Source organism: Aegilops tauschii, chromosome 3 (assembly GCF_002575655.3).
Source record: "Aegilops tauschii subsp. strangulata cultivar AL8/78 chromosome 3, Aet v6.0, whole genome shotgun sequence".
NCBI classification, from domain to species: Eukaryota; Viridiplantae; Streptophyta; class Magnoliopsida; order Poales; family Poaceae; genus Aegilops; species Aegilops tauschii.
In genome coordinates, this window is record NC_053037.3 from 500,780,453 (window position 1) to 500,801,183 (window position 20,731).

The window sequence follows — 20,731 nt, forward strand, 5'->3', positions numbered from 1 at the left end:
AAAACTCCATAAATATTTCAGTGTGTTTCTCTGAAATTCTTTTTTTATTTGGGTCATACCAAGGAGAAGACCACGATGAAAATGTTGAGTGGCTCTCATATGCATTATTGTCAATCTAACAAAGAGCACAAATTACTTTGCCTTCTCCTTTTGAAAAAAATGTTTGCAGATTCCAGCTTAGTCCACGGCACTGTTGCACTATTATTATTTTCATATCATTCGGTCGTGCAAGTGAAAGGCAATAATGACGATATTTGATGAACTGGTTGTGACAGAGAGAAACGGGTATGAACTCAATTTATTCTGTTTTTGTAAATATGTGAACGGGTATGAATGGACGCGACGCGGAGGCTACCTACGCGTCGACGACGACACCTCCTTGATGGGGAAGCATCTTGCTGGGATGGCCGGTCCGGCAGGGCAGAAATGCACGGACTACCGAACTAATGTTCTTTTGGATTCGGCCATGTAAAAACTAAGCATAGTTGCCTGCTTTTGGTTGTGATCGGGGATGCAATTCGGCATGTTGTGTGGATCAGCGTAGATTTGAATTTGAATTTGCTGGCGGGAAGAATGCGGCTACGGTTGGATGGCTGCTTTCTGCATCTGTGTCCGCGGACTGGTCCCCTCTATCCGCAGATGAATGCGGGAGGTATTTTGTTGGTTGCCGTTGGAGATGCCCTAAATCCTCCTCCCAAAAGTTGTTGAACTGCGCAACTGATCAAGAAGTAAGCAGTGTTGCTTTCGTGCGCATGACGAGACAATCAAATACCTCTTTTTCCAATGCAATTTGCACGTCTACATGGTCAGTCATCCAAATAGCGTCAACTCTATATCCGCCCACAAGTGTTGCCAATATTTTGGTCATTGGTTGGACGGTATTCCAAATATGTTCAAAACATTAAGAGCATCTCCAATAGCATGTGTATATTTGGATGTCTATGTATTCATATAGACAATGGTCTAAAAAGATTCCCTCATATACACGTCCAGTTTTGCATCAGAATGTCTATATACAGGGACCATGACAGGTGGGCCGTCGCTGGGGAGAGGAAGAAATCATGACTGCAGCTGAGTTTAGACAACGCCTTCACATTGTCCAGGCGTGGACATTGTCGAGATCGATTTAGAGGATGTGTATATTTGGACGACCATATAGACAAACTGTTGGACGTCTGTTTTGGGCTCACGTCGTGGAAAACGAGTATAGACATTCATATAGACAAGCTATTGGAGATGCTCTAATAAGGGTGTGAATGTATGCCTTACTTTGGTGGCTTTGGCTATATAGAAATGATTTAGTTTTTATGACAAAAATGCTTCTCATCTACATGTTATTTTCCATTGTACGCCACTCGCTACGTACGTGATCTATGCTACAATGACCTGAGCATCAACCGTTGTTCAAGGCGTTGTGTACGCGGTTGGAGCAAGCGGCTACTGAGGTTTTCTCCCGACTTGCGTGGCAGCATAACCTTCGGATTGATTCACCGCCATTTTTGACATAGGCATAGTGCCGGTCTATAGGACTATACTGTCGCCGACTTGTCGTTTTTGTTATTTTTTATTGTCAGACTTTTAATGTTTGGTTGTGTGCATCCTAATTACGTAGAGGCCAAGTATACTCCTAATGTTTTGTATCTGCTTGATGCTATATTTTGAGTTAATAAAAGGAAAAGTAGTTGAACTGGTCATTTGCCTTTTTTCCCATTTCACAGGCTGTCACTAGCTGCTTTCCTCCCCAAATTCCTCTTCTAACAATGACGCGGAAGAGGAGAGGCAAAACCAGAACCGGCCCACCAACCACGAGCAAGCCGCCGCCGACAGCCTTCGGCGTCCTCGGCGAGGAAGCCATCCGCGCCATCTTCCGCCTGCTCTCTCCCGCCGACCTGCTCCGCGCCGCCCTCGTCTGCCACCGGTGGCGCCGCGTGGCCGCCCGCTGCCTCCCCAGCACCCCTCCCCCAGGGCCTGCCCTCCCCTCCTCGGCTACTTCTTCCACCCCACCAGCGCCCCTCCCCGGCCGCCCATACCGGATCCCAAGATCATCTTCCCGGTCGTCTTTGCTCCCCTCGACGCCTCCTCTCCGCGCCTCTCCCTCGACTTCGCCCGGGATGTCTCCCGCCTCAAGCTCGTCGACTCCCACCAAGGCCTCCTGGTCTTTCAACAGATCAGGCCGGTCCCCGCCGGGGTTCTTCCCCGCCTCCTCGTCCTCGACCCGGCCTCCCGCCGCCGCCGCGCGACATGCTACCCGAGAATCGCCGGTCCGTACACTACGTCGGCCCCGCGCTGCTCTCCCGCGCGCACCCGAGCAGGCTGTGCTTCGAGGTCGTCTGCCTCGCCATCGAAGCCGGGCACCTGCGCGCCTGGGTCGCGTCGTTCAAGGACGGCAAGTGTGTCTGGCGCGCGCTCCCGCAGGCCATGGAGGTCAAGACCGATTTTAATGACAGGTGTATCGAGGGCCGCAGCGTGCATGCCGCTGGGAACATCTACTGGCACATCTGCAACTCCGGCCGCCTGCTCGTGTTGGACCCTGCAACGATGCAGTTCTCATATCTATCGGTTCCATCCGAGCTGGGAGATCATTTTTTCAAGTTCCGCATTGGGGAGATGCCGGAGGATGGGCGGCTTTGCATCGGGACCGTGGAGAACGAGGAGATGCAGCTCTCGGTGCGTGGGGGCGACAAGTGCAGCGACAACGGTTGGCTTCTGGAGTGGAAGTTGAACTTGTGCGAGGTGTACGACATGGTGCCCGGCCTGCCCAGGGACACCACGAACAGGATCTTGGGCGTCTGGCTCAGCGACATCGACGCGGGGCGCACTGGGAAGCTGTTCATCAAGACATGGGGATACGGCCGCTATGCCTTCTCTCTTGAGACCCGGAAGCTGGAACGCCTAACAATGGAAGGTGGCAAGGAGTATGGACACCCCATCTACGCCTACGTACTCGCATGGCCACCTGCATTCCTTGCTCAAGATTGCTGATCTGGTAAGATATCCTCCCACCCCAATTCATGATGCTTGTTCAGATTTAGTGCTTGTTCAAATGGCTAGTCAGATAATTTTTCAATGTGATTGCATCAGAGTTCGTTTTAATCTGTTGCATGTGAATGAGCTTTAGTACTATATTGGTACTACTTTGGTAGTGTTGGAATGAGGTACTAATGCTATTTCTCAAAGCCACAAGGAACGAGAAGTGATATTCCGAAATAGTAGTCTGTTTTAGTCTTCTAGAAGTACTGATTGAACTGTCGGTCTTTGTTTCTACTCATTAGATATATATAATACTCCCTCTATAAACTAATATAAGAGCGTTTAGATCACTACTAGTAATCTATAAATGCTCTTATATTTGTTTACGGAGGGAGTATATACATACTATATGCTAGTGGTAGAGGAGCTAAGAACAAATAATAGGTTATTTGACTTCCTTAGGCCAGGTCAGCATAATGTTAAAATTGTTTATCTTACTATAAATATTTTATTGATTTCACTACTTGTTTTGAGATTGCAGTTTTGCCTGTCGGAGAACAGAGTCTGACATGTTCTTGTTTCATGTTGTCATCGATGTCTTTTAGGGCACCTTCAGAATTCTAGAAAGTAGGGGTGATTGTTAAATAATACTATGCACGTTTTCTGGTAATTCAATGAACTTTATAGGTTTTATGTTTTCTAGTCACAAACTCAATCGGCAGAGCTCTATCTATTCAAAAAGGCCGATATATGTCTTGCATCTTTTCTCGGATTGTTAGTCCATCTGGACAAGTCCTTTACTTTCATAAATGTGTCCGCAGGCTAGACCCCACTACCTGATTAAAGATAGAACAGCACTAATAAGACCTTCTGTAGAACCATGCCATCATATTAACAACTGATCACCAATAAACTGCCCGTCAGAGTAACAAATTGTGTTACTCAATTGTAACACCCCGAGACCGACGCTTCAGACGCCTTCCATGTTTTTCGAGTTTCGTCGTGTGTATTTATTTGTTTGTTGCATTCATCATCGCATCATATGCATTGCATCCGCATGTTTTCTTAAACTCGTTGTCCGTTCGTAGTTCTCGCTTCTCCCTGTTGCCTTTGTTGTCCCTTTCGAGACCAATCGTTCTTTTGTTGTCCGACCGTTTGAGCCTCTCTGCACAATGCACAAAACCCCTTCTCGCGCGCGTTCGAAACCTGTCCCGAACCTGACCCGCTCAGTCATCACCGTTGGGTCCGGATCATCCCCAAACATCTATAAAACATCTCCGTTTTCTTATTTAGGCTACCTAACCTATTTTTCTCAGCCGTTCGATTACGATCGTAGGAATGAGGTATCCCCTAACCTAAATTCATCTGATATAAATATCAGTCTAACCCTAGATCCTAGGGGCTTGTCTCATCATTCCTTTCGGCCGCCGCCACTCTCTCATCGGGATCCTCCCCGATCCACCCACCTCCTCTCCCTTGAATTCCTCATCGGGCAAACCCCAGCCTTTCCCGAGCGCAGCCGCGCCCGAGGCCCCAAGCAACTCCAACCTCGCAACCCTGCCGCCCCGGCGACCTCGCCGCCGGCGACTGACCCGCATGGTCCAGGCCTCTTCCCCTGCCCTGTTCCCTCCTTCCCTTTCTAGCTCCCTCCTTTCTCTCATGGCCGTCGCTTGCTGTGTCTCTTTTTCACACCACCAGAGGCCATGGACGTCGCCGCCCCTTGGGAAGTCGCTGCCGTCGCTACGAACCCTCCCCGACGCCTAGCTCTTCCTCGCTGCCGCGCCATGTTGCCGTTCCTCTGCTTGGTCGCCGTCCAGGACTTCCTCGCATCACCTCCAGATCGAGCAGGAGCCTCGACCCCGAGCTCCTCCTCTGCTTCTTCCCCACGCGCCCGAAGCCCACCTCCTCTCCCCTCGATCCTGAATGGATCGTGAAGCTGCCTGAGGCCCCGAGCAGGAGCGCTCGGCCTCATCCCCTCGCGCCGCCTCGCCGCTCCAGTGCCGCAGGTCGCCGTCACGTGCCTCCTCCTCCCGTCCTTCTCCTGCTCGTCTTCCCCTCTGTCTCTCATCCCTCTCGTTTTCTCTCTGACCAGGAGAACCAACTGCCGCGAACATCGCCGGAGATGGGCCCCTGACGTCCAGATCCGCTCGCTTTCACTGCCTCGGCGCCGTCCCTGTCGCCGTCGTCTTCATCGGTTCCTGACGAGGACGACGCCCCTCCAGTTCGTCTCGAGTGCCAGTCTCTGCCCGATCTGGTCCCCGTTGACCGCGAGCATTGGCTGGGTCACAGCCGCGCAGGCCCAGCTCCCTTCGCCCGCGAGCCCAGCTCCGCGCGTCCCTGCAGGCCCAATGTGAGCCACAGCCCAGTCCCTGGCCCAGCAGTGTACTAATTCAGCCCGTGTTGTTTTTTTTCCTCTGGACGAATTTGTCTATTTATCCAGAGAACGTCAGCTTTGCAGAAAAACCCTCTTTGTTCCTGCATCAATAATTCACAAACCATGCATCAGAATTAAATAAATTATATATGAAAAGTGCTTAGAATTTCATCTAGTTTCATAATAAGCAACTTTCATCCATGTTAAAAATGTTTAACTTGCTGTTTGCATTAATTTGCTTAAATGCCATGTTAAAATGGTTTATTTCATAACTAAATAACCATAGCTCCAAATTAAATAAACTTTATATGTAAATGGGGTAGAAAAATGCCTAGTTTAACATGGTGCACTTTATTTTGCTGTTTAACAACATTAAAATTGTGTTTATGGCAGAACAGTACCAAATCTAAAATATGCACATGAGGATTTTCCAGAAGTGTTGTTTATTGTTCCGGCCTCATTTAAACTTGCCTAGATAGGTAGTTTTCATATGCTTCACCCCTTGCCATGTTTAATAACATTTAATATTGTTGGGTACATAAACGAGAGAGAACTAAATAATTGATGTGGTGTTTCGTCAATATGCAACTCGTTTGTTGCACTTTGCCATGCCATGCCTCATTAAACCGGACATGCATCATATACTTGATTTTGCATCATGCCATGCTTATGTGATGGTTGTTTACCATGTTGCTTGCTTCTTTCCGGTTTGCTTGTCTCGTTAGCTTCGGTTTCGTTTCGGAGTGTGAGGATTCGTTCAACTATGTCCGCTTGTCTTCTTCACGGACTCGTTTTTCTTCCTAGCAGGATTTCAGGCAAGATGACCATACCCTCGAAATCACTTCTATCTTTGCTTGCTAGTTGTTCGCTCTATTGCTATGCCGCGCTACCTATCACTTGCTATATCATGCCTCCCATGTTGCCATGTCAAGCCTCTAACCCACCTTGCCTAGCAAACCGTTGTTTGGCTATGTTACCGCTTTTGCTCAACCCCTCTTATAGCGTTGTTAGTTGCAGGTGAAGTTGAAGATTGCTTCATGTTGGAACATAATTAGGTGAAGTTGAAGATTGCTCCATGTTGGAACATAATTATGTTGGGATATCACAATGTCTTTTATTTTAATTAATGCATCTATATACTTGGTAAAGGGTGGAAGGCTCGGCCTTATGCCTGTTGTTTTGTTCCACTCTTGCCGCCCTAGTTTCCGTCATACCGGTGTTATGTTCCTTGATTTTGCGTTCCTTACGCGGTTGGGGATTTATGGGACCCCCTTGACAGTTCGCTTTGAATAAAACTCCTCCAGCAAGGCCCAACCTTGATTTTAACATTTGCCACCTAAGCCTTTTTTTCCCTTGGGTTCTGCAGACTCAAGGGTCATCTTTATTTTAACCCCCCCGGTCCAGTGTTCCTCTGAGTGCTGGTCCAAACCGGGCGATGTCCGGCGCCCCCTGGGCAACCAGGGTCTATGCCAACCCGACGTCTGGCCCATCCGGTGTGCCCTGAGAACGAGATACGTGCGACTCCTATCGGGATTTGTCGGCACATCGGGCGGCTTTGCTGGTCTTGTTTTACCATTGTCGGAAAGTCTTGTAACCGGGATTCCGAGACTGATCGGGTCTTCCCGGGAGAAGGAATATCCTTCGTTGACCATGAGAGCTTGTGATGGGCTAAGTTGGGACACCCCTGCAGGGTATAAACTTTCGAGAGCCGTGCCCGCGATTATGTGGCAGATGGGAATTTGTTAATGTCCGGTTGTAGAGAACTTGACACTTGACTTATTTAAAATACATCAACCACGTGTGTAACCGTGATGGTCTCTTTTCGGCGGAGTCCGGGAAGAGAACACGGGTTTTGGGTTATGTTTGACGTAAGTAGGAGTTCAGGATCACTTCTTGATCACTTCTAGCTTTTTGACCATTCCGTTGCTTCTCTTCTCGCTCTTATTTGCGTATGTTAGCCACCATATCTTGCTTAGTCGCTGCTGCAACCTCACCACTTACCCCTTCCTTACCCATTAAGCTTTGCTAGTCTTGATACCCATGGTAATGGGATTGCTGAGTCCTCGTGGCTCACAGATTACCACAACACCAGTTGCAGGTACAGGTTATGCGATGATCATGACGCGAGAGCGATGTTTACTTGTTTTGGAGTTCTTCTTCTGCTTCTTCTTCGATCAGGGGATAGGTTCCAGGTCGGCAGCCTGGGCTAGCAGGGTGGATGTCGTTTGAGCTTCTGTTTGTGTTTCATCCGTAGTCGGATGTTGATCTTATGTATGATGTATTGATGTATTCTTGCGGCATTTGGATGCCTTGTATGTATCCCATCTATTATGTAATGTTGATGTAATGATATCCACCTTGCAAAAACGTTTCAATATGCGGGTCTATCCTTGGTAGGGCCTTCGAGTTACTCTCGGATAGGGTCGCATATTGGGCGTGACACAAATTTAGAGCCATAATGCCATATGGTCATTCTTAGAAGGCATATCTTTGGAATATAATGCAAGTATCTCTACTTTTACTTCCTTAGCCAAGAGTTATCTGCATGACCTTTTCTCTTCTTGCTATGACTGAACGCTCTAAAACCAAATGTGTCATGTCCTCAACCCGCAAGAAAAATGCTCCAGTATCAGTTGAAACACACGTGGACAAGAACTTGCAATAATAGTGAGAAATGGCCTTTACTTAGTTCTCCAACGTTTGCAACCAGGTCCGTTCGATATCGTGAACTTATTGAAGGTCAAATTCAAGACCCTGCAATTCGATGGTGTGTACGAAAAACTTTAAACCACTAATATGTGGTCCCAGATTTTTTTGGGGTCTTTATTCATATGTTAGTGAGTTAAGATTAATTCATTTTACAAGTCTTGGTACAGGAAAACCAATATTTGTGCTTGTCAAGAAAGCAAATACATCATCACCAACAGCTTTACATCTTAGATGATATGGATCCACTGGGACATACTCCCTCCGTTCCAAAATAGATGACTCAACTTTATATTAAAGTTAGTATAAAGTTGGGTCATCTATTTTGGAACAGAGGGAGTAGAAGATATGATTGGAATAATTTCAGAAACCTCAAGTTTTGTACTTGTGGAAATGTATTTACTTGGTTGACGGCCATTTATTCCCTTTTTTTAATGGACAGCCCTCTGCAAGAATAATGTGATGTAAAGAAATTTGTGGAGTGATTGTTCGGGGTATTTAGAAAACATGCATAAAATGGTAGGTTTAAGTCTTAACAGCAAGTGGTTTCTAAAAGGAAAGTGGGACGAGTTTTAAAAGTGAATGGTCCGGTATAATTCAGGTCTGGTAATATTTCAGTTCCGTTAATAAATAGAACTAACAAGAGCAGTGAACAGGCCATTGGATATTGTAAAGTACTGATGTTCACGTTTGCATCAGGGGAAATAGTCTCACCCCCTTCTTCAACATCTGATCTGTTCCAGTTGAGAATATGGTTTAAACATGTTAGCAATTCAATTCATAACTTCAGATCACATGTAACCGAAGTGTTGGGATAGGAATACTATCATACGTACAGATGCATGGAAATAGTGGCCATCCTCTGATCAAGTATTGGTTCCAGCTTGGATATTTGTTCCTAAGTGTAAGCATTTAGAAGCAATAGCATATTTTACTGAATCAGACGAGTGGTAGTTGCTATACACAACTAGCATGTTTTATGGTTGTAGAATGAATACAAGTTTTGGCTATTTTTGGACAATGCATCAGTTGGATCTTGATTTTCCATCAGTTGCATCTTTTATGTGGGATGGGTGGGGGTTGTGAATCATGCATCTTGCTTTGTTGAAGAAGGTAAATATTACCACTTTCTAAGTGTCCCCAGCCATAAAAAAGGGTCTATGTTCATGCTATAAAAGAAACAGGAAATAACCATGGCCTAATCCTACATTGTACCTTGTGTCTTCCCTCTTTAACCTTTGTGGTAGTGGGTTGGGCTATGGTCATTGTATACTCAAGTATTACATCAACCGTTGTCTGATTCCCCTTCTCTTATATTTTCAGCCAACAAGGCAACACATACTCCCTCCGTTTTTATTTACTCTGCATATTAGAGTTGACTGATGTCAAACTCCGTAAAGTTTGATCAAGTTTATAGAAAAGAATATAAATATTTACCATAACAATCTATATGATGCGGAAGTATGTTCAATAATGAATTTAATGATATTGATTTGTAATTGTACATGTTACTATTTTTGTCTATAAACTTCGTCAAAGTTTACAAAGCTTGACTTTGACCAAAGTTAATATGCGAAGTAAATAAAAACGGAGGGAGTGCTTTCTAGAAATATGGCCAGTAGAATGTCACAAATCTGGAAGGGATATTATTATCTTGAAACTTCGAAATGATTACAAGTGCATCATTGCTTGACATTAGTTTGAGAGTATCTTGTTTGGGGATTTTGTCGTTTATCATTTCCCAGTTCAAGTGAATTTGAATAATCTGTTTGAAAGCCGTTTCACGGTGGTACTTGAGCAGTGAAAGTTCATGCCGGTTTGAGATTCCAAACGCCATGCACAGTTTGGTTTTTGGCAATTTGTCGTCTTGCTTATCACAAAATTATGTTTGTTTGGTTCTCTCCGAAGTTAGTAACTGTTGTTTTTGCCATTCTATGATTCAGGTTGGTGACATGTCAAAGAGGTGTCAACACAGTTTTTGCTTCAAGACAACTTCACATCGTTTAGATTCTCAATGAGGCTATGTGTGTTAAGCTTTGGAACATGTTTGGTGGGACTCATGTCACAAGTTCAGCCCTCCAAGTGCTTCGTTTCCAATTGGCTCTGTCTCATAGTATGATTTTACCTGCCTGGCTCCTGGGATTGTGGCAACTAATTTTGCTAGTTTGCTTGCTCGCTACTCTATGTGGAGAATGTGGGTTTTCCTTTACTGTTGTGCTTCTGTCCACATGTTGGTGTCTGGGAGTGCAGAGTGCAACTCAAGGTTGGCATACTTTGGTGATATGTGCAAAGAAATTTTGGCCCCTTCTCATTTCCTTTTTCGACTGCTGTCGAATTAGGTAGTGCAAACTGCAAATTTTCAGTTTTTCCCCTCGATTCATCTTCTACTAGAAGCGGTAGTTCGTCTTGCTGCGCCTCTTTTCACCAAGGAATCATCATGTTCTTTCCCCTTTTCATCGCTCCCTAGATCGGCGTCATGAATATTCCATTTTGTGAGATCTGGTCAGGGAAGTACGGTTACGTTAAACAAAAAGAAAAACCTCACCAGCTGAGAACGGTTGATGTTATACTTGAGTAATGTTGTTCCACCATGCCCAGCCCAAAGAGGAGACCCTGTCTCATCTTAGCAACGTAACTGAAAAAACAATGGAAGCATGCAATCCACATCCACTTGAGCAGCACATTAAATTTGTGTTGAAGTGGACAACTTGCAATAGGGGAAACTTATTTCCAGTCAGAACGTAAGACAGGGAATCTCATTCACGCATGACATACAAACAAAAATGACTGCTTTAAATTAAAAAAAGACTGAGCAAAAGCCTAATCTGAAACAGTGAAAGGTCCAATTGTGTCTTCAGTTATGTTTTCTATGCAATTGTCATCTACAGTATAATGTCCACAAAAGGTATAATGATTTCCTTCAAGAACGGACCAACAAAAAGTATAATGCCCACAAAAGGTATAATGATGTCCTTTTACGATCTGAATATAGATATGTTTGTATTGATCTATCAAGGCAAGTACATGAAGTACAAAGACAAATTTAAGAATTTTGGCATAGATCGGCGGCCCATAGTCTTCATGACCTTGTCTTTGCGTGCCACAAATCCCCTCCCTGATCAATGCCAGTAGTTTGCCAAAAGAGCTAAACAATCTGTGAAGTTAGTAAAATACTAATCTCATTAAGGAAAAAAATAACATGTGTCCAAATGGGCAAAGAAGCCCCATCTAGACAGGCGGATGGTAGATGTGCCAGTTGTCAGTCGTAACTTCAGAGTGCTTTTCCGTGCACATATCTGACGCCTCGCCTCCGTACTCGCGAACAAGCCATCTCCAGACCACCAGGAGCCCAGCGATGAGAAGGGCCATGAAACATGTGCAGCCCACCACGACACTGACTCGGGCCGACAAGCCCAGGATACCGCCCCCCACGATGATGACAACTAAGCCGACGACGGCGCCGACCCACTTCAGCGCCTCGTGGACGGCCATCGGCATGCGCGGAAGGAAAATCTCGATGCAGCCCAGCATCAGAAAAAACAACCATATGCAGGCGAACCACGAGACCGCCAGCGGCACCCGCCACGGGAGCCTGCTGTAGAAGAGAGGGTCCGTCTCCTGGAAGGAGCGTCCGCAGAGCACGAAGGAGCCTACCAGGACGATCTGCACGACGGCGGCCTTCAGCATCAGCGTGACGCGTGACATGCCGGCCACCGCTTCCCCGATCGTCGCCGGCGCCGCCGCGGTCGCCATGGATGGATGCCCCCAGGCCGAGTGACGCGCGCGCGTTTACCTAATTATTAGGTTTGCGGTTTCGGGTTGGGCGTGGCTGAAAGCTGAATAAAACTGTTGCTTATTGATGATTTGGTGCGGCATACAAGAGTATATAAGAGGGTACAAACCGACTTGGGGTAGGGGTACAAAACTGACTTGGACTAGAAGTCGTATACCATAATGACTACTCTAACATCCCCCCGCAGTATCAACGGCAGGCTCGACGACGTTGAGACTGAAACAGATATCTTGAAACGGCTTAGTAGGCAGTGCCTTGGTGAAAATGTCAGCAAACTGAGCCGTAGAGGGAACATGAAGCACCCGAACCTGACCAAGAGCAACCTTTTCACGAACAAAATGAATATCAATCTCAATATGCTTTGTGCGTCGGTGTTGAACTGGATTGCTGGTCATGTAGACTGCTGATATGTTGTCACAGTAGACAATAGTGGCCTGCTCAATAGGCCTGTGTAGCTCGGAGAGTAACTGCCGAATCCAGATTGTATCTGCAACGGCATGTGCCACAGCGCGATACTCAGCCTCGGCCGACGAACGTGAGACTGTAACCTGTCTTTTCGAAGACCAAGAAATCAAATTGTTACCAAGAAAAACACAAAAACCGGAAGTGGACCTTCGAGTGTCAGGACAACCAGCCCAGTCTGCATCAGAGTATGCGGTAAGCGAGTTTGGAGAAGAATTATTGAGGTGGAGACCATGATTGAGAGTTCCTTTTAAATACCGAAGAATGCGTTTAACATGATTATAGTGAGGAACCCGGGGATCATGCATATAGAGACATGCTTGTTGAACAGCAAAAGAGATTTCAGGACGAGTAATGGTGAGATATTGGAGAGCACCTGTTAGGCTACGATAGAGAGTAGGATCGGAAAAGGGTTCATCGGTAGCCGAAAGTTTAAAACTAGTATCGACAGGAGTGCGAGATGATTGACAGTCAAGCATACCAGCACGATTAAGAAGATCAAGAATATACTGGCGTTGGGAAAGAAAAAGGCTGGAGGAATCTCGAACAACAGCAATGCCTTGGAAATGATGAAGGAGTCCTAGGTCAGTCATAGAAAATTCAGATCTAAGAAGAGAGACAATATGATCTAAGAACTTTTGAGAGGAGGCGGTAAGAATGATATCATCTACATAGAGAAGTAAATAGGCAGTGTCAGAAGTTTGATGATACACAAAAAGAGAGGTGTCGGAGAGAGATGGAGTGAAGCCTATTGTTTGAATGAAGGAGGAGAAGCGTTGAAACCAAGCTCGTGGGGCCTGTTTAAGACCGTAGAGAGATTTCTGAAGTAGACATACATGAGTTGGAAAGGATGGATTTTCAAAACCCAGAGGTTGCTGGCAGTAGACAGTTTCTTGAAGGGAACCATGGAGGAAAGCATTTTTAACATCAAGTTGGTGAATGGGCCATGAAGAGGAGACAACAACACTAAGAACGGTGCGAATGGTGCTAGGTTTAACAACAGGAGAGAAGGTTTCTTCGTAATCAATTCCTTGTTGCTGAGAAAAGCCACGACAAACCCATCTGGCTTTATATCGTGAGAGGCTCCCATCGGAGTGGAACTTTTGGCGAAAAATCCATTTGCCAGAAACAATATTTGTATTGGGAGGACGAGGAACAAGTTGCCAGGCGTTGTTTTGAAGTAAAGCATTATATTCTTCTTGCATGGCAGCGGCCCAATTGGGATCAAGTAGAGCAGTTTTGTAATTCTTTGGAAGAGAAGTGAGAGATACGGAGGTATGAAGGTTTAGGCGGTCTTGGGGTTGATGAAATCCTGATTTGGCCCTAGTACGCATGCGATGATCATTAATCGGGGCTGCTGTAGGAATAGCACGAGGGGGTAAGGTGGGTACTGGTGAGTCCGGCGTAGCGGAAGAGTCGGACGAAGGAGTAGGGCTGGGTGGTGGAGTGGGAGCAGGGCTGGGTGGTGGAGTGGGAGTAGGGGTCGGGGGTGTTGGGGACGTCTCGGGTGGGGTGAGTGTATGGTTGGGATTGGCTATGGTGGGTGTTAATGGTGGTGGTGATAAGTTGTGTTCGGCAGGTAGGGGAGTATATAGTTGGAAAGGACGGGGAGAGGGGGTGTTTGCGGAGCTAGGGGTGTTGGATGGTGTAGTAGTGCGTTGTGAGAAAGGAAAAATGTGGTCAGCAAACGTGACATGACGAGAGACATGAACGTGTCCGGTGTGAAGGTCGAGACAGCGATAGCCTTTGTGCTCGTCAGAGAAGCCGAGAAAAGCACATGGGATAGAGCGTGGTGACAATTTATTTGCAGAAGTGGCGTAGGCATTGGGAAAACAGAGGCAGCCGAAAACACGAACCGCGGAGTAGTCGGGGTGGGAAAGAAAGAGGGAATAATAGGTAGTAGTGTTGGGTTTAGTTTTAGAAGGTCGAATATTTAGAAGGAAGGTGGCCATGTGTAGGGCTTCAGCCCAAAACTTGGGAGGCATAGATGATTGAATGAGGAGAGTGCGAACTATATCATTGAGGGTGCGAAGAGAGCGTTCTGCTTTACCATTTTGAGGGGAGGTGTAGGGACATGAGAACCTAAGCAGGATGCCATGTTGTAAGAAGAAAGTACGATTTTTAATGTTATCAAACTCGCGACCATTGTCACATTGGATAAAGCGAATTGGGAGGAAGAAATGAACAGACACATAGCATTGAAAATTAAGGAAAAGAGAATGGACCTCGGATTTGTGGCGTAGAGGAAAAGTCCAGACAAAGTGGGTGAAATCATCTAGGATAACAAGGTAGTATTTAAAACCCGAAACACTTGCAATGGGAGAGGTCCATAAATCACAATGTATTAATTCAAAGGGATAAGTGCTACAAGAACTAGAGGAACTAAAGGGAAGACGCACATGTTTGCCTAATTGACAAGACTCGCAAAACACAGAATTATGAGAGTCCCTATTACATGGTATGGTAAATTCACTAAGCATAGAAGCTAAGACGGCGGGGTTGGGATGGCCCAAGCGACGATGCCAGAGATCGACGGAGGCCAGCATGGATGTTGGAGGGGTGGCGGTAGGAACTCCATTAAGAGAATAAAGATCACCGGAGCTATTGAAGCGAGCGATCTCGACCTTGGTCAGGTAATCCTTCACAGATAAACCAAAAGGGTCAAATTCAGCCGAAACTAGATTGTCGCAAGTAAATTGGCGAACAGAGATAAGATTTTTAATGAGGGCGGGTGCAACTAGAACATCGCGAAGTAAAAGAGGTTTGGTGGAAGAGGGAAGTTGAGCCTGACCAACACAATATATAAGAATAGATGATCCATCTCCAAGGATAATGGAAGGGAAAGGAGATTTAGTGCAAGAAGATAACCAATTACTAGATGCAGACATATGACTAGAGGCCCCTGAATCAAAGATCCAATCCGTACCTGAGTTTCCTTGTGCAGCAAAGTTATTCATGGCCTGAAGAAAGGCAGCTTGATCCCAGCTCGGCGTCGCAGGTGAGGGTGGCGTCGGAAGCAGTGCCGGCGGATACGATGGTGAAGGCAGTAGGGCCGGCTGGGGAGTGTAGTAGGCATTGGCCGGCTGTGGTGGGGGTGGCGTCGGGAGCAGGGCCGGCTGAGGTGTGTAGTAGGCGCCGCCGTTGGTGCTGTAATGACCATAAGGAGCATACGTCGGGGCGGCGTGATAGGCATTGGCCGGCTGTCGGGGGTTGAGAACCCCGGGAGCACCAGTAGGCGGCCGAAGGCCGGGTTGCCAGGCACCTGAGTATGCCGGTGGAGCACCGAGCGTGGACGGAGTGGACCAGGGCATGGCCATGCTTGAACAAGCCCCGTCCAAGGATCATGAGGAGGCCGCCATGCAACCGCGGATGGAGCACTGGTGGGTGGTGTAGGACTCGGTGCTGGTGATGTCGTAAGCGGAACCGAACGAGTCGGCGGCGGCCTGTAGATAGGGTTTTTGCCGCGGTAGTTCGGACTAGGACGCCAGCCTGGGGGCGGTTCAACAGATGACGATGCGGACGGCCCGGCGGAAGGAACCGGCCTGGAAGGCGGCGCTGGTGTAGACGACAGAGGAGGACGAGCCGCAGCATGAAAGACCTTGGGGCGAGAGTCCTTGCGAGCTTGTGTTTCCGCCGCGAGTTGTAGCAAGGAACGTACTTCAGCGAAGGTAGGAGGGGGACGTATCATCGGTATGAATGAGGCTTGCTTGTCAAAGTCTTCGCTGAGGCCGACGACGACCATATTGATTAGCTGTGAGTCGCTAACTGTATCGCCGAGTTCGCGGAGCTCATCGCCAATGGTCTTAACACGCTGGCAGAACAGGTTCACCGGGGCGTCTCCTTGCACCATATAGCGAAGCTCGGTGTGGAGAGCATTTTTCCGAGCGTCGGTGTTGCTTTGGAAGAGCTGGCGGAGGGAGTGCCAGATGTTGGCAGCGGTGGCGCCGTCGTGATCGAGCATGTTGAAGATCTCGGTGGTGATGCGGGTGTAGAACCACTGGACGATCGCGAGATCGTCTTTCAACCATTGCGGATCATCGGGGCGGGGAAGACAGTTGGCGGCGACATGCGAGCGCAGGTTGCAGCCGCCGAGGTGGAGATCGAAGAGATGTCTCCAATGGTAGTAGTTGTGGGCGGCGAGATCAAGAACTATGGGGATGTAGGGGCTGACGTCGGAGATTGTGTCAGCAAGAGATATTGGTGCGGCGAGGATGGTTGCAGGGTAGTTTTGTGGAGCTATGGTGAGGGCCGAGAAAGAAGCGGCCGCGGCGTTGACAGCCTTGGCGATGAGTGCGGCCCGCCGCTCGAAGTAGCCGGGCGGCGGCGGTGGCGTTGGCGGAGTCATACCCTAAACCCTGGGACCGGTATCTGATACCATGAAAGCTGAATAAAACTATTGCTTATTGATGATTTGGTGCGGCATACAAGAATATATAAGAGGGTACAAACCGACTTGGGGTAGGGGTACAAAACTGACTTGGACTAGAAGTCGTATACCATAATGACTACTCTAACAGTGGCAGAGAGGAAATAATATGCGAGGGTCAGGCGTAGGTTTTCTGGTTAACAAGAGGGCGGGGCAAACACGCACGCGCGCGGGCTTGTTCCGATTAGGTAAGTGCGCCACGAGGGAGTAAATTTTCGTGTTTTGACCCTTTTCTGAAATCTATTCTAGATCTGACCTTAGTTTCAAATTTTTTCGAGATCTGACCCTTTTACTACCGTTAGGGATCTTGGCAGTAAGAAACATCTTTACCGCCAAACGGACTGCCGGTAGACTGTACAACCTACCGCCAAGGTGCTCGACAGTAGGCACGAGTACATACTGTGTTTAATACTTGAGAGAATTCCTTATTTAACACTGACTTTAAATTTTTTGCCCTATTTGACACTAGGAAACTTTTTCTTCCTTATCTAACACCAATTCTAAAATTTGTTCCCTTTATGACACTTCCATCTATTTTAAGTACTAACGGTGTTAAGTGACACCTGAAAAGACGATTTTACCCCTGATGTAACATGTGACCAAAGACTTCACATGAGGAGTAATAACTTTTCCCTATTGTTAAAAGCAAAATTGGGCAAAACCTCCCCTGTAAATTCAAAAGATTGGGCCGAACCTCTGACTAATTTAACGCCACACAATTCACATATACATAATTCAACACACAGTATTTAAATTTGCCAATGGCACGAGACATAAACATTGAGGTTCACATCCAAGTATACATATATGACTTGAACCTATCCAATTACACATATATGAGTCCAAATCTGACCATACATCATATGAGCAACACAAAAGTGACTCTCATCATTTACAGGTTCACATATATACTCCAAGTCCATACATACATGCCATGAGTTGCACAAAAGTGACTTTAGAATGAGACCTTTATGTGACGCCCCCGATTTGACCGTACACTAATCATGCACGCAAATGTGTACGATCAAGATCAGGGACTCACGGGAAGATATCACAACACAACTCTAAAATATAAATAAGTCATACAAGCATCATAATACAAGCCAGGGGCCTCGAGGGCTCGAATACAAGTGCTCGATCATAGACGAGTCAGCAGAAGCAACAATATCTGAGTACAGACATAAGTTAAACAAGTTTGCCTTAAGAAGGCTAGCACAAAAGTAGCAACGATCGAAAAGGCAAGGCCTCCTGCCTGGGACCTCCTAACTACTCCTCGAAGCCGAACTCCATGTAGAATCATCCTCGGGATCTCTAGCTCCTGGACTCCAGCATCTGGTTGCGACAACCAGGTATAGAAAGGGGAAAAGAGGGAGAAAAGCAACCGTGAGTACTCATCCAAAGTACTCGCAAGCAAGGAGCTACACTACATATGCATGGGTATATGTGTAAAGGACCATATCGGTGGACTGAACTGCAGAATGCCAGAATAAGGGGGGATAGCTAGTCCTGTCGAAGACTACGCTTCTGGCCACCTCCATCTTGCAGCATGTAGAAGAGAGTAGATGGTAAGTTCACCAAGTAGCATCGTATAGCATAATCCTACCCGGCGATCCCCTCCTCGTCGCCCTGTTAGAGAGCGATCACCGGGTTGTATCTGGCACTTGGAAGGGTGTATTTTATTAAGTATCCGGTTCTAGTTGTCATAAGGTCAAGGTACAACTCCGGGTCGTCCTTTTACCGAGGGACACGGCTATTCGAATAGATAAACTTCCCTGCAGGGGTGCACCACATAACCCAACACGCTCGATCCCATTTGGCCGGACACACTTTTCTGGGTCATGCCCGGCCGCGGAAGATCAACACGTCGCAACCCCACCTAGGCTCAACAGAGAGGTCAACACGCCGGTCTAAATCCTATGCGCGCAGGGGTCTGGGCCCATCGCCCATTGCACACCTGCACGTTGCGTGCGCGGCCGGAAGCAGACCTAGCCTAGTAGGCATTCCAGTCCAATCCGGCGCGCGCCGCTCCGTCGCTGACGTCAAGAAGAGCTTCGGCTGATACCACGACGTCGGGATACCCATAACTACTCCCGCGTAGATGGTTAGTGCGTATAGACCAAATGGCCAGACTCAGATCAAATACCAAGATCTCGTTAAGCATGTTAAGTATCTACGAACGCCGACCAGGGCCAGGCCCACCTCTCTCCTAGGTGGTCTCAACCTGCCCTGTCGCTCCGCCACAAAGTAACAGTCAGGGGCCATCAGGAACCCAGGCCCACCTCTACCGGGGTGGAGCCACCTGTCCTTTCAGCCCCCTCATCAGAATCACTTGCGGGAACTCCTCGAGCCAACCCGACTTTAGTCACCACATGCGTCATGTATATAATGTATATAGTATATACCCATGATCACCTCCCGAAGTGATCACGGCCCAGTAGTATAGCATGGCAGGCGGACAAGAATGTAGGGCCACTGATGGAACACTAGCATCCTATACTAAGCAGTAGGATAGCAGGTAAGGGTAACAACTGTAGCAACAATGACAGGCTATGCATCAGGATAGGATTAACGGAAAGCAGTAACATGCTACACTACTCTAATGCAAGCAGTATAGAGAAGAATAGGCGATATCTGGTGATCAAGGGGGGGGGGCTTGCCTGGTTGCTCTGGCAAGAAGGAGGGGTCGTCTTCGATGTAGTCGAACACACGAACATCGGCAGCGGTCTTGGAGTCTACCGGAAAGAAGTAACGGAGGGGGAACACAATAAATAACAGAGCAATCAAATGTAACACAAAGCAAGACGCGGCAATACGTTGTGCTAGGGGTGACCTAACGTAGGGATAGGTGATACCGGCGAAGGGGGGAAACATCCGGGAAGGTATTCCTGGTGCTTCGCGTTTTCGGACAAATGAACCGGAGGTGAAATGTTACAGGTTCACTATGCTAGGGATGTGTGGCGGGCGAACGGGCTGCGTATCCGGATTCGTCTCGTCGTTCTGAGCAACTTTCATGTAGAAAGTATTTTCATCTGAGCTACGGTTTATTTTATATGATTTTCTAAAGATTTAATCATTTTCGGATTTTAATTATTTATTTAAATCCAACATTATCCAGAATAGTGCATGCTGACGTCAGCATGATGTCAGCATGACATCAGCAGTCAACAGGGGAGTTGACTGGTCAACTGACGTGTGGGTCTCGTTCGTTAATGACTGTTTAGTCTAATTAGGGTTAACCAATCTAATTGCTATTTAATTAAACTAAATAGTTAATTAGATTAATTTAAATAGGATTAATTAACTTAATTAATTAATTATTTTAATTATTATTTATTTATTTATTTTATTAATATTATTTTTAATTCTCTTTTTTTTACGTTCTAGGGCTGGGCCTCTGTGTCATTGGGCCAAAGGGCCACAGCGGGTCGGGCAACGGGCGCCGCCCGAACGGGCGCGGGGAAAGCGGCGATGGGCGAACGGGTGCTCGCACCCGAGGCCAAGGGAGGCGAGGGCGAGTGCGCCCGGGGTCTCGGTGGCCGGCGACGGTGGGAGCGGCGCCGGGCGCGGGGAGCAGCGGGGCTGCGTGGGGCCAGCGGCGGAGCAGCGTACGACAGCAGCGGCTGCACGCAGGGCTGGCCGACGCGGTCGGCGAGCAGGGGGTGTGCGAGCACGGTCGGACCTGGAGCGCACGGGGTACGGGGCGGGGCGTGCTCGACCGCAAGGCAGAGACGGGGCGGAGGCGAGCGGACTACACAGGCGCGAGGTGGACGAGCGCGGTGACCGCGGACGAAAGGAAGGGGAGAGGGGAGGCGGAGGCCGAGGGCCTCACCGGCGTTTGCAGGGGCACATGGGCGTCGAGGCTCGGGGGCGACCCGTCGGGAGGAGGACGGGGACGATCGACGGAGACGGGGAGGCGGTCCGGCGACGGGCGCGGCGATGAGGTGGCCGTTAAGGGAGAGGGCGAGGAGGCGGCGCCGACGGGGACCTCGGGCGACGATGT

The 20,731-nt window shown here is 47.8% G+C and overlaps 1 pseudogene; it reads left to right on the forward strand.

Moving 5' to 3' along the window:
- The first annotated feature begins 1,570 nt into the window (after nucleotides 1-1,570).
- Nucleotides 1,571-7,868, forward strand: LOC109786839 (uncharacterized; annotated as a pseudogene).
- The last annotated feature ends 12,863 nt before the right edge of the window (nucleotides 7,869-20,731 follow it).